The sequence below is a fragment of the Thermobia domestica genome, chromosome 15 (genome assembly GCF_964235325.1).
Source record: "Thermobia domestica chromosome 15, izTheDome1.hap1.1, whole genome shotgun sequence".
NCBI lineage: Eukaryota > Metazoa > Arthropoda > Insecta > Zygentoma > Lepismatidae > Thermobia > Thermobia domestica.
In genome coordinates this window covers 29,893,990-29,905,508 of record NC_137468.1, presented here as the reverse complement: position 1 = coordinate 29,905,508, position 11,519 = coordinate 29,893,990, and positions in this window count along the sequence as shown.

Below are 11,519 nucleotides of genomic sequence, written 5' to 3'. Positions count from 1 at the left end.
TTTGTCTTTTAATTGCGTCATACGAAGCACTAACTCCCAAACATTGATAAGTAGTTATAGAAAGCTTTATAAAACAAAATTTCAATGATCCGTGAGATCATTTAATCTTTTACATTGAAGACTCTTCTCAACAGACTGATTTTGTTTATTGGGAACACAGTAGACTAAGTGTTTAGAGCGTTGGACTCATGCCGCGTGGCCCCGGGTTCGATTCCCGGACGGTGCTTCTCAATTTTCGGCGTCAAACCAGCGTCGTGAGGCAAACAGGGGAGTCAAGTAAAAACAAGACATGACGGCCATTAGGTATAGAAAGGTCCTTACGTGCCTGTTGACCACGTGTTCGTCGCTAGATGGGACGTAGTTCAGCCAGTTGCTAACGGATGGCGCTGGAGCGGGGTTAGGCCCACAAACTGGGCTGTTATGCCAAATGGTTTTGTTTGGATTTTGTTTATACGTATTTTATAGCTTTCATGTGCAATATTGTCTTTTATACAATGAAACCTGTTAACTTGGTTTCATTTATATAGTAACTGAAATTTCCTATAGGATATGTATTATACAATATTTTGTAAAAGCACGTCAATATATTGCCACTTAGCGTGAACATCAACTGTTTTCTTGGAAACGCTTCCAGAATAAATACAGGGGATGGACAAAAAATCTAAAACGTTTGCAAAAGTGTGAAAATCATACCTAGTATGGTGTGAGGCCTCCTTTTGCGTCCAAAACAGCTTGGATCCGACGTGGAATGGACGTATACAGCTCCTGAATCGTGGTGTATGGAATTTTGTACCATTGTTCCTCCAAAACATGTTCCAGTTCCTTAAGGGATGCTGGTGGAGGGTAATGAGACCGAACACGCCTTTCTAACTCAGACCACAATGGCTCAATGATGTTCAGATCTGGTGATTGTGGGACCCAGGGGAGGTGTGATAGCTCCTGCTCTTGCTCCTCAAACCATGATTTCACAGATTTTTCCAGCATGACAGGGTGCCAAATCATCTTGGTAGATGCCATCATCATCAGGGAACAATATTTGGGCCATGGGTAGAATCTGGTCCCCCAAAATGGCCTCATACGCCTTAGCATTCATCATTCCATGCAGGGCTATGATGGGACCTGCAGAAAACCACGATATCACTGCCCCTACTGTAACAGAATCATCCGCATGCTTTACAGTTGGGAGCAGACAGTCTGTATTATAGACCTGCAACGGTGTTCTCCATACGTAAACACGACCGGTTGTTGGAAACAATGTGAAGGTCGATTCATCGGACCACATTACGTGTTTCCACTGCTCATGAGTCCACGCCTTGTGGTCCTTGCACCACTGCATACGCCTCTTCGCATTTACTGCTGTGACCAGGGGTTTGGCGATAGCGGCCCTGCCATGAATTTTAATTTTATGAAGTTCCCGTCGCACTGTTTTCGATGAAACCGGGTTCTGTACGCCGGAATTGAGTTCAGACTTAATTTTCATTGCAGTAGTCTTCTTTTTAGCTGCTACAATCCGTTTTAATGCCCTCCGGTCCCTATTTGACAGGATTGTCTTTCGATCACTGTTGTGCTTTGCAGATGTCGTTTGCCCATGAATTGTGTATACCTTCGTGACATGGACACAGTGCCTTTCGATACCCCCACAATGTTCGCCACTGTTGCCACTGAAGCTCCAAGCAGACGGGCACCAACGATCATGCCTCTTTGGAAGACTGTCAGGTCGCCCATTTTACCGCACCACTTTTACACCACGACACTTACAGGTAAACGGATTACTGCTGACGGAAGAGGAAGTGACACATTGAAAACAAAAAACGATCGGCAACCGCAACACACGTTGTACAGTGGAGGACCAAACGTGTCCTGTATGAAGTGTTTTTAATTTTTTTTTTTTTTTTTTTTTTGTCTTACTCCTGTATATGTGTATAGTTCTTGCATTTTCGTCGATTGAATATTTGAAACATTCAACAAAGAAAAATAAGAAGAATCAAATATATTCGAAGCAAAGAGATGATTATTACAATCTCTTTAAGAACATAATATTCTCTGCACGCTAAGTTCACTGTCTATTTTGTTAAGTTTCAAGTCAATAAATGCAAGGTCACTGTGTCTAGAGGGCAGGTAGCAAGGGAAGAAGACTTAGTAGCATATTGGAAGTGATTGTACAAAAAACATTACGTTGCTTATGGTGTTTATTGCTTTTGTTATGTATTACTGGCAAGGGTATCCACAGATTGGCGCCAGTTCTCAATGAATCATTGTCACTTATGCTTGAAACTGCACCCCCTCTGCTGTGTGGAGCTGAAAAACAGCAGACAATGGTGGTTCATTATTAATTTTCATATGGTTTCCAGAAATATCGAAAGTCTGCAGCCTATCGAACCACTGAAATTCCATAGAAAATGAAGTTGGAATAGGTGCGCATCAAAAATATTGTAAAGATGACATCTCGTAGTCTTCATGAAGAAAATAGCTATCACCACGAGATGGCACCAGCCCATAATCTGGTCGCCAGCAAGAGATCTTGCAAAGTATTATATAACGCATCTGAGTCTTCTGTATCAGAATCCAAGTCCGTTGGAACAAAAGCTTCTATCCACGAATCAGATGAAACTATATAACCAATAACAACAGAAAACAAAGAATATCGAATTTCTAAAGGCCCACACATTGTATAGCACTACGTACCCATGTATCCAATATACATTTGAAAAGAACAATCATCGCTGACAGGTAAGTATTTTAATTCTTCTGTGCATTAGGTTAAGCTGACAGGTTAGATTAGGTTAGGATTTCCAGATAAGTATATTAGTTAGTTAGGTTAGGCTGAATAACGTTATGAGGTAGCTCGCTTCTATGAATAACGACCATGTGTGACAATTCAGTTTTGAACGAATCTCTAATAATAATATATACGCCATTTCCTTAATATTCTTTAATTACTTATTTATTTGCTTCTTTGGCTTGCCTCGTATTTCTCCCTTCAATTCATCGTGTTGCAGTAGTAATTGAATTAAAATATATAAATATAATATGGAGGAACAGCTTGAACTACATTAAGACGTGTGCTATGATAAATGTTTGATTAACGTTTTACTAACAAGGCATTACCATCTCCTACGGTACAAAATTTAGATTGTTTTAGAAACTGCTGCATAACATGTTCCATAACATTTGACTATATAAGCTATTTTCAGATGTAATTTCATGGCCAAGCTTTTTTTTTTTTAAAGAAAAACTTGAGCAGCGATATTGCATCAAATTTTGCCAAAAGCTTGGTGATAACCAATCGGAAACCATTCAAGCGGATTGGTACATTCAATTTTGAACGAGAATTTGGGCATGAGGAGAATGTCCGCGAAATTTGATTCAGGTTTTCATCGCGAAACACAACATTCCTGTGTGTCGTCAGGCTCCCTTACTCACTCGACGTAGCTCCGTGTAACTTTTGGTTATTTCCCAAGCTGAAAATGGAACTAAAAGGGACCCAATTTAAGTCAAGAGAAGACATGATGCGGAAAAAGACGACATGGTTGCTCACCATTTCAAAAACAGCGTTCCAGAAATCTTTCTAACAATGACGGGAGTGCTGGTAGAAGTGTGTGCATTATCAAGGAGACTACTTTGAAGGGGATTAGTCTTTCGGATTTCCAAATCAATAAATGTATTTTTGCCAACAAAAGGTTCGATATTTTTTGAACACACCTCGTATACGCATGCAATTATCGCCATAGGCAGAAAGAATAGAATAAAACATATACGTATGTTCAAGATAATCAACACGTTGAATTAACAGAATTATGATGATAGTATACGAATAATATAGATAGATAGTTTGTTACATGAACAATTTGTCTTGAAGAAATTTTTTTTGCTGTATACATTATTTCTAAAACAAAATCGTTGCGAATAATTTAAAACATTGCATACACGTATATTATCTATGTTTTTTTTTTATTATTATTTTTAAATTTGAAAATACGCTTATTTTGAATGGGGCCAATGATAGTTAATATAAACAGACATCAAATACGATTCAGATTCTCAGATTATTAACTCGAATATGGACAGACTTACCATGTATTATGGACAGGGATGTGACGTCCATGTAACCGATGTAAGACGAAAATAATAATAGTAATAATAAAATTACTGAAGTTTATAGTAGTATAAAAACTCATAATATTTTTTTAAAAGACTTGCTCTTGTTCAATGGGCTGATATATGATATCAGTGGAGCATATTGTTATCGGCGAGGAGAATTGTAACACACTTGATAGAGGACATTGACTCTTGTCATTCCATGGCCCTGTCGCCTGTCAAAATGCATACTCGGGGCCGTTACCGCTGAGTTGGACGTTAAAATCCCACCTTATTGAGAATGCGGGGAGAGAATTTCATTATCGAAAGAGGTATCGTTCGGATACCAGACATCGCGTGATGAACATGCTGATTTCAAAGTAGACCCAAGGTTGCCGTGCTAGGAACACTTTTTTTTCTTTTTTTTTTTTATGTATCTGATACCATTGAATAAATTTTGATGATCCACCAATAGATGGCTAAGAAGTCAACTAAAAAAATGCTACTTTCATCAGGGTTTCTGTTAAAAAATCTGTTCAAGGGGAAGGGAATATTTTTATATTCGAGTGAAGAATTATAAGTGTTAATAAACATGTTAACCCTACAATGCATGATTTTATTTTCTGTGAAAAACAAATAGTTTGGAAGTGAAAAGAATAATGAGTAACGGAAATACTGGGGATGCTTAAAGTGCCATCTAAGCGGAAACTGTGGAATTACAACTAGCTTCGAACGCTCCCAATTTGGTTCAAAATGCATTAGCAACTACATACCGTTATGTAGGAAAGCACAGATTACATTTACCATTATGACCCATATCTGTCTCACTGTGCAATGTAGGGTTAATTTCTAGTCTTTAGAAAGTTTCTGGAGGGTAATTCCAATCATCATCTGGGGATTGTTTCTTTATTAGTATTGACTGTCAAGGGTCAACACTTGTGTACAACTCACACCACGTTACTGATCACGAAATAATTTTAACTTTAGTCAAATCGTTTCAGTGTGCACTAACACTTACGTCGATGACTTCTAAATGTTGCTAAAGTGGAGTCATGTAAAGGTTCTGTCTTCCTGTGAAATCTTTCTAAGACAAAAAGCAAACTACCTCATTTCTCTATAAATAACAAAACTAGGTATCATGGAAAAAAATTACGATGCACATATTATAGGTATAATCGCTATTTTAAATTGTTGCCTTTCCTGTGAGTAAAGTACTTTCTGATACAAGGTAAGACCTATTCATATTTGAGTGATTAATTACGTAATCTATCTTATCTGTCAGCAATTATGGTAATTATAGACCAAGGGCCAAGGGAGTGGTAATTCCCCTCCCCCTAGGGAACCTTTGCCACTATAATAGAAGTGTTCCTTAGGGTCCTTAGAATCAAAAAATAGTTGTTGGTCAACATATAAGTGCAACACCTGGGTCCTGGGACCCTTAACCCTTTAGCGCCCGTGTATATTTACAGACATCGATGGGATCTCTTTAAATAACCGTAGATCAGGCCGTTAGTGCAACATTGGAACAAGTTATATCTCGATCGATTTGTAAAAATATAGGTTTTCAGTTTACGTAATAAACGGGATATTTCTGCGTTCAGAGAAAAACTAATTGAGGGATATTTAAGAAAATTTCCCTGAAAAAGTCCTTTCCCGCGATTCTTTTAGTTATTACGTGGCAACACTGCAAATTAGGTAAATAATAAAATACATTCCATTTTATGTTCAACTTAAACTGAAAAATTCGTCTTGATCCATCAAATAGCAGAAGAGGAAATTTCTGTTTTATAGTCTTCACAGAGTTCATAATAATTGATTTTCATGAAGTACTACTATGACTTCGTGTCAATGTTCCGTTTTATTTTTCTATAGAAAACAAGTGATATAAATTATTATAGTTTATTTTCTCATTCGTTATATTATGACAGATTCCCAGTACCGAGAAATCCCCCAGGAAGGTTTTATGGTTTGTTGGTCCATGGTATAATAGAAAATGTTTCAAAGCAATATTTTTACTGTTGTGCGGTTCCATTATGGTCCTTTGAAAATACTTGTAGTTTTGGTATTCTACAATGAATACACTTCCAAACATGTCTGTTGGTATGTGAAGTTATCAAACAACTCTCGAAGTTATTGCGTAGGGCATGTATTCTTATTACATGTGCACACAGATAATCCCACTTAATATAGTATGTAAATATGTAGTTTTTTAATTGGCGTAATAAAAAAAAATTGTAATATTCTTTGTGTTCGTATCTGTCTGTAAGTTGATAATAGTAGATAATAGTAACACATTCGCCCTGAAATTCACGTGTTCTCAGTTATTCTGGAGAAGAATAACAAACAAAAAGAAGTCAGACAGACGATAATTGCAACAAGAAAAGGGATTACTGTTGTGAAAAATGAAAAATTCTGTGTAGTACACTACGCATAAAACGAAACTGACATGAGGACGACAAATTTCATTAAAAAAAAAAATCTTCCATAAGAACTTTCAGATCAAAGTACTGCGGCAGGAGACTGACACTGCAAAACCACTGCTTAACATCAATTTGCATCCAAATTCCTACAAATACGACACAAACTACACGGTCTATCGCTGGGACTACCAAAGTTTCACAAAACTATCAAGATTGCTAAGTCAGTCTGCTGAATGATGTATGGCAGAAATTGTACTCTTGGTGGATAATTCACCATATTTAGAGCGTACTACCTATACAGCAATATGTAGCAGACATTCTGTTTAACAAGGAGCAGTGCGTATTTGGCCAGAAATAGAGCTAAAATGAGGATCACGAAGAAAGGGAAAGGGTGTTTCATGGGAAACTAGTGACATGTGTCACTAGAATAGCTGAGCGTGCTATTAAAGGAATACCTACTCGATAGGAAGACGAATCACTACTATTACAGATTCAAGAAGTGGATTTCATAGCAACCGAAATGAGGTACCACAACTTGTACCAGATCGTCAAGCAGAAATTGTTCATGGAAGAAACATACCTGAAGATAAATTCATTGAAGGCACAGTCTGTGCAGGCATGTCAGTAAGTGTTTTAGTTACTGAAGCACCTTTATTGTTACTGCGAGCTTTTATTAATCACCATCGGCAAGCGTCAGATCTTTCATGGCTGCCCACGGCAAAATTACTACATGCCAAGAGCTTAGACTTACCTCATCTCCTTTTCAGTTTATATCTATCCTTTCAGCTGCAAATAATACAGGCCCAAGTCTTCGGAAAACTCGTGTCGCCAAATTTTTCACGCAAGAAGTTTGTTCGGCTGCTTCAGGTGTACCATGATTGATAACAAACCAGATGCTCCTAGGTATAACAGTCAGAAATCTCACAAACAGAGCAGAATTAATAACTCTGCTCAATCGTACGGGCCACTCATCTTCATATTTACAAATATTTAGGTTAGAAACGGCAATGTATGATTGTGTTGTCGAAAGCGGTGATGACCTTCAGCGATCATTCTTAAAAGATTCATCTGTGTACTCCCATTTTGATGTGATAATTTCGAGGATTTGCATATCACTTCCAGTTAAAAGGGTAAATAAACTGCATGAGAATTAGATAAATCTAACTCTTGGAAAGTAGCATTCCCGCCGTGGGCGGCCACGAAGGAACTCACACCTGTTGGTGGTGATTAAGAACAGCTCGCAGTAACAAAAAATCTGTTTCAATAACCAAAACACCGTCATACCTACACAGACTGCGCCTTCAATGAATTTATCTTTAGGTATGTTTCTTCCATGAACAATTTCAGCTCAACCAACTGGTACAAGTTGTGGTACCTCATTTCGGCTGCTATTAAATTCATTTCTTGAATCTGTAACAGTAGTTATTCATCTTCCTATCGAATAGGTGTTCCTTTAATGACACATTCAACTATGTCACTAGAGTTGTTCATGAATCACCCTTTCCATTTTGTCGTGATCCCCATTTTAGCTCTATTACTGGCCAAATACGCACTGCTCCTCGTTAAAGAGGATGCTGCTACATATTGCCGTATAGCAGTACGCTCCAAATATGGTGAATTATCCACCAAGAGTGTACAATTTTCTCGCATACATGATTCAACAGACTGACTTAGCAATCGTGATAATTTTGTGAAACTTTGGTAGCCCCAGCGATAGACCGTGTAGTTTGTGTCGTATTTGTAGGAATTTGGATGCAAATGTGGTGTAGTTTTGCAGTGTCAGTCTCTTGCCGCAGTACTTTGACCTGAAAGTTCTTATGGAAGTGTTTTTTTTTTTTTTTTTTAATGAAATTTGTCGTTCTCATGTAAGTTTCTTTTATGCGTAGTGTATTACACAGAATTTTCGATTTTTCACAACAGTAATCCCTTTTCTTATTGCAATTGTCTGTCTGACTTTTTTTTTCTCATTCCTCTCCAGAATAACTGAGAACACGTGGATTTCAGGACGAAGGTGCTACTATTATCTACTATTATCAACTTAAAGACAGACACGAACACAAAGAATATATATATATATATATATATATATATATATATATATATATATATATATATATATATATATATATATTTAATATTACGCCAATTATAAATCTACATATTACATACTATATTAAGTGCGGTTATCTGTGTGCACATATAATAAGAATATATGCCCTACGCAATAACTTCGAGAGTTGTTTGATAACTTCACATACCAACAGACATGTTTGGAAGTGTACTCATTGTAGAATACCAAAACAACAAGTAGTTTCAAAAGACCATAATGGAACCGCACAACAGTAAAAATATTGCTTTGAAACATTTTCTATTATACCATGGACCAACAAACCATAAAACCTTCCTGGGGGATTTTTCGGTACTGGGAATCTGTCATAATATAACGAATGAGAAAATAAACTATAATAATTTATATCACTTTTTTTCTATAGAAAAATAAAACGGAACATTGACACAAAGTCATACTCATACTTCATGAAAATCAATTATTATGAACTCTGTGAAGACTATAAAACAGGAATTTCCTCTTCTGCTATTTGATGGATCAAGACGAATTTTTCAGTTTAAGTTGAACATGAAACATAACACCTAAATACATTTTATTAGTCACCTAGTTTGCAGTGTTGCCACGTAATAACTAAAAGAATCGCGAGAAGGAACTTTTAAGGAAAATGTAAATATCCCTCAATTAGTTTTTCTCTCTATACAGAAATGTCCCGTTCATTATGTAAACTGAAAACCTATATTCTTACAAATCCATCGAGGTATAACTTGTTCCAATGTTGCACTAACGGTCTGATCTACGGTTATTTAAAGAGATCCCATCGATGTCTTAAATATACACGGGTGCTAAAGGGTTAAGGGCCCCAGGACCCAGGTGTTGCACTTATATGTTGACTGACAACTATTTTTTGATTCTAAGGACTCTAGGGAACACTTCTGATATAGTGGCAAAGGTTCCCTAGGGGGGTGGAGTTATCACCCCCTTGGCCCTTGTTCTAAATATATTAGTTCGTAATTATCTTCATCTTTTTCTTTATGTAATAACACTGGTGATCGTATAGGAGGAATTGAGTATATTAGTTGGCGGCCGCTCAAGATTTTTATTTCAAGTTAGGTTGAATTAAATTTTCTTTATGTTAATTAGAATTTGCAATTTTTGAGCATATTTTCATGGTTATTAAATCGAGTGACTTCTTCAATTCAATAAGCATATGAAACACAGGTTTTGGGTTTGCTATGTTTGACCCATCGGGCCCATCCTTGCGGCCCTAAATATACAGCTAGGAGGATTATTTACTACTAAATTTAGATAACGCAAATATGTATCTAGAGGAATAATCTGCGTATGTCAATGTTACTATCAAAAAAAAAAAAAAAAAAAAAAAAGTAGGAATTCACAGGTGAGGGGTGAGATATGAAATTTGCCTTTTCAAAATTTTATTTTTGCATCTTCCACTGGTAAAGGACATCTTCAACGATGAGGGAAAAATAAGGAACCTATGAATGATGTCCAGAAATACAATTTTGGAGCTAAAAACTTCCTGAAGATTCTCCGAAGAGGTATGGGATTCCTGGAAGTTTATGTAGTAAAAGTGGACCTAAATAAGCATACCTATATATGATGAGCAAGAAGCAATAAAATGTTACTAACTAATTGATAGTAGTTAGTAACATCCTACATCCCTTACATCAAATCTCTGGCTTCATTGAAAACTAGATGATTACCGAAAACGTAGGAGATGAATTTCTAATTTCAATTCGAACCAACATACAGCAGTGAAATTTCAATACTCTTGAGTTAAGGAGGAAAATAAACCTTTTAGAACATTACAAGGTGGATTTGCTCGATTCTCTTTGGAGACAAATTTTTCTTTGAACATTTGTTTGGACTGTTATTTGCAGAGAAGTTTCAACATTTCGTGAAACTCAGAATCAATAGTGTCTTCCAAATCATGTACAAGTTTTCTTGTCGTATTTATTTGTTCTAGTACACTGTATACATAGATTTCTTTCGTTTGACGACTTTTTGAAAGATTGTAGTTTAATTGCAATAGTTTTTGAAATGATAATCACAGCTGGGATGAATGACGGCTATTTAAAATTAATAATGAATAACTCAAGAGCTGTGGTAATTGGAATCAGCATTTCTCTGAATAGTAATATTGTGTCATGCCTGTCGCACGATATCGTTGCACAAAGCGTTTTTATTTGCATGTTCCAAATGCCAACCATGCTTTCTTATAGATCACCCTGGATACTGCATTTATTGTAATGCAGGTTAACGAGGCTCTGACATCTGGTGACACCAGGATAAATATGTTATAAAGAAAGGGGGTGGGAATGATGTATCTTGGGTTCGTTTTGTTTGTAGAAGTCCTTTTGTATGCAATTATGTTGATCGTAACAGGGACAAATAGCTTTTATGCCGGCTTTCCCATAATAATAATAATAATATAATTCTCATGTTCTCCGAATCAAATCTTTGATTTTTTTCACTTATTTTTTACTTTCTCTGTAATAGAGGTATGCTTTGCATTGACCCTCATAAAGAGCACGTCTCTAATATTACGCCCATAGTGAGCTCCTTAGTGGCTAAGCGGTTAGCATACGCGCCTTTGGCGTGGGAGACCCGGGTTCGATTCCCGGCGGGAGCTTATGTTCGGATTCCACGTTAATCAGTAGGTCCACGTCTCATATAGCCTCGCTGCTGAACGGGACGTTGAACTCAAAATCAACTCATCTCATTACGTCCATAGCATTTGTTACAGCCTGAACTTTAAATGCATCACAAATAAAACTTAAGCAATGACCCACACAATGGGTGTGTATTACTTTTGGAAAGGATTGTTTTAAAATAACTTAAACATCCTGAATTCGTTTTTCATAGACGAGGCTCCATCGTAGCCTTGGCCTTCAATTTGCCTAAATGAAGCCCATGTTGTATGAGCTTTTAACACT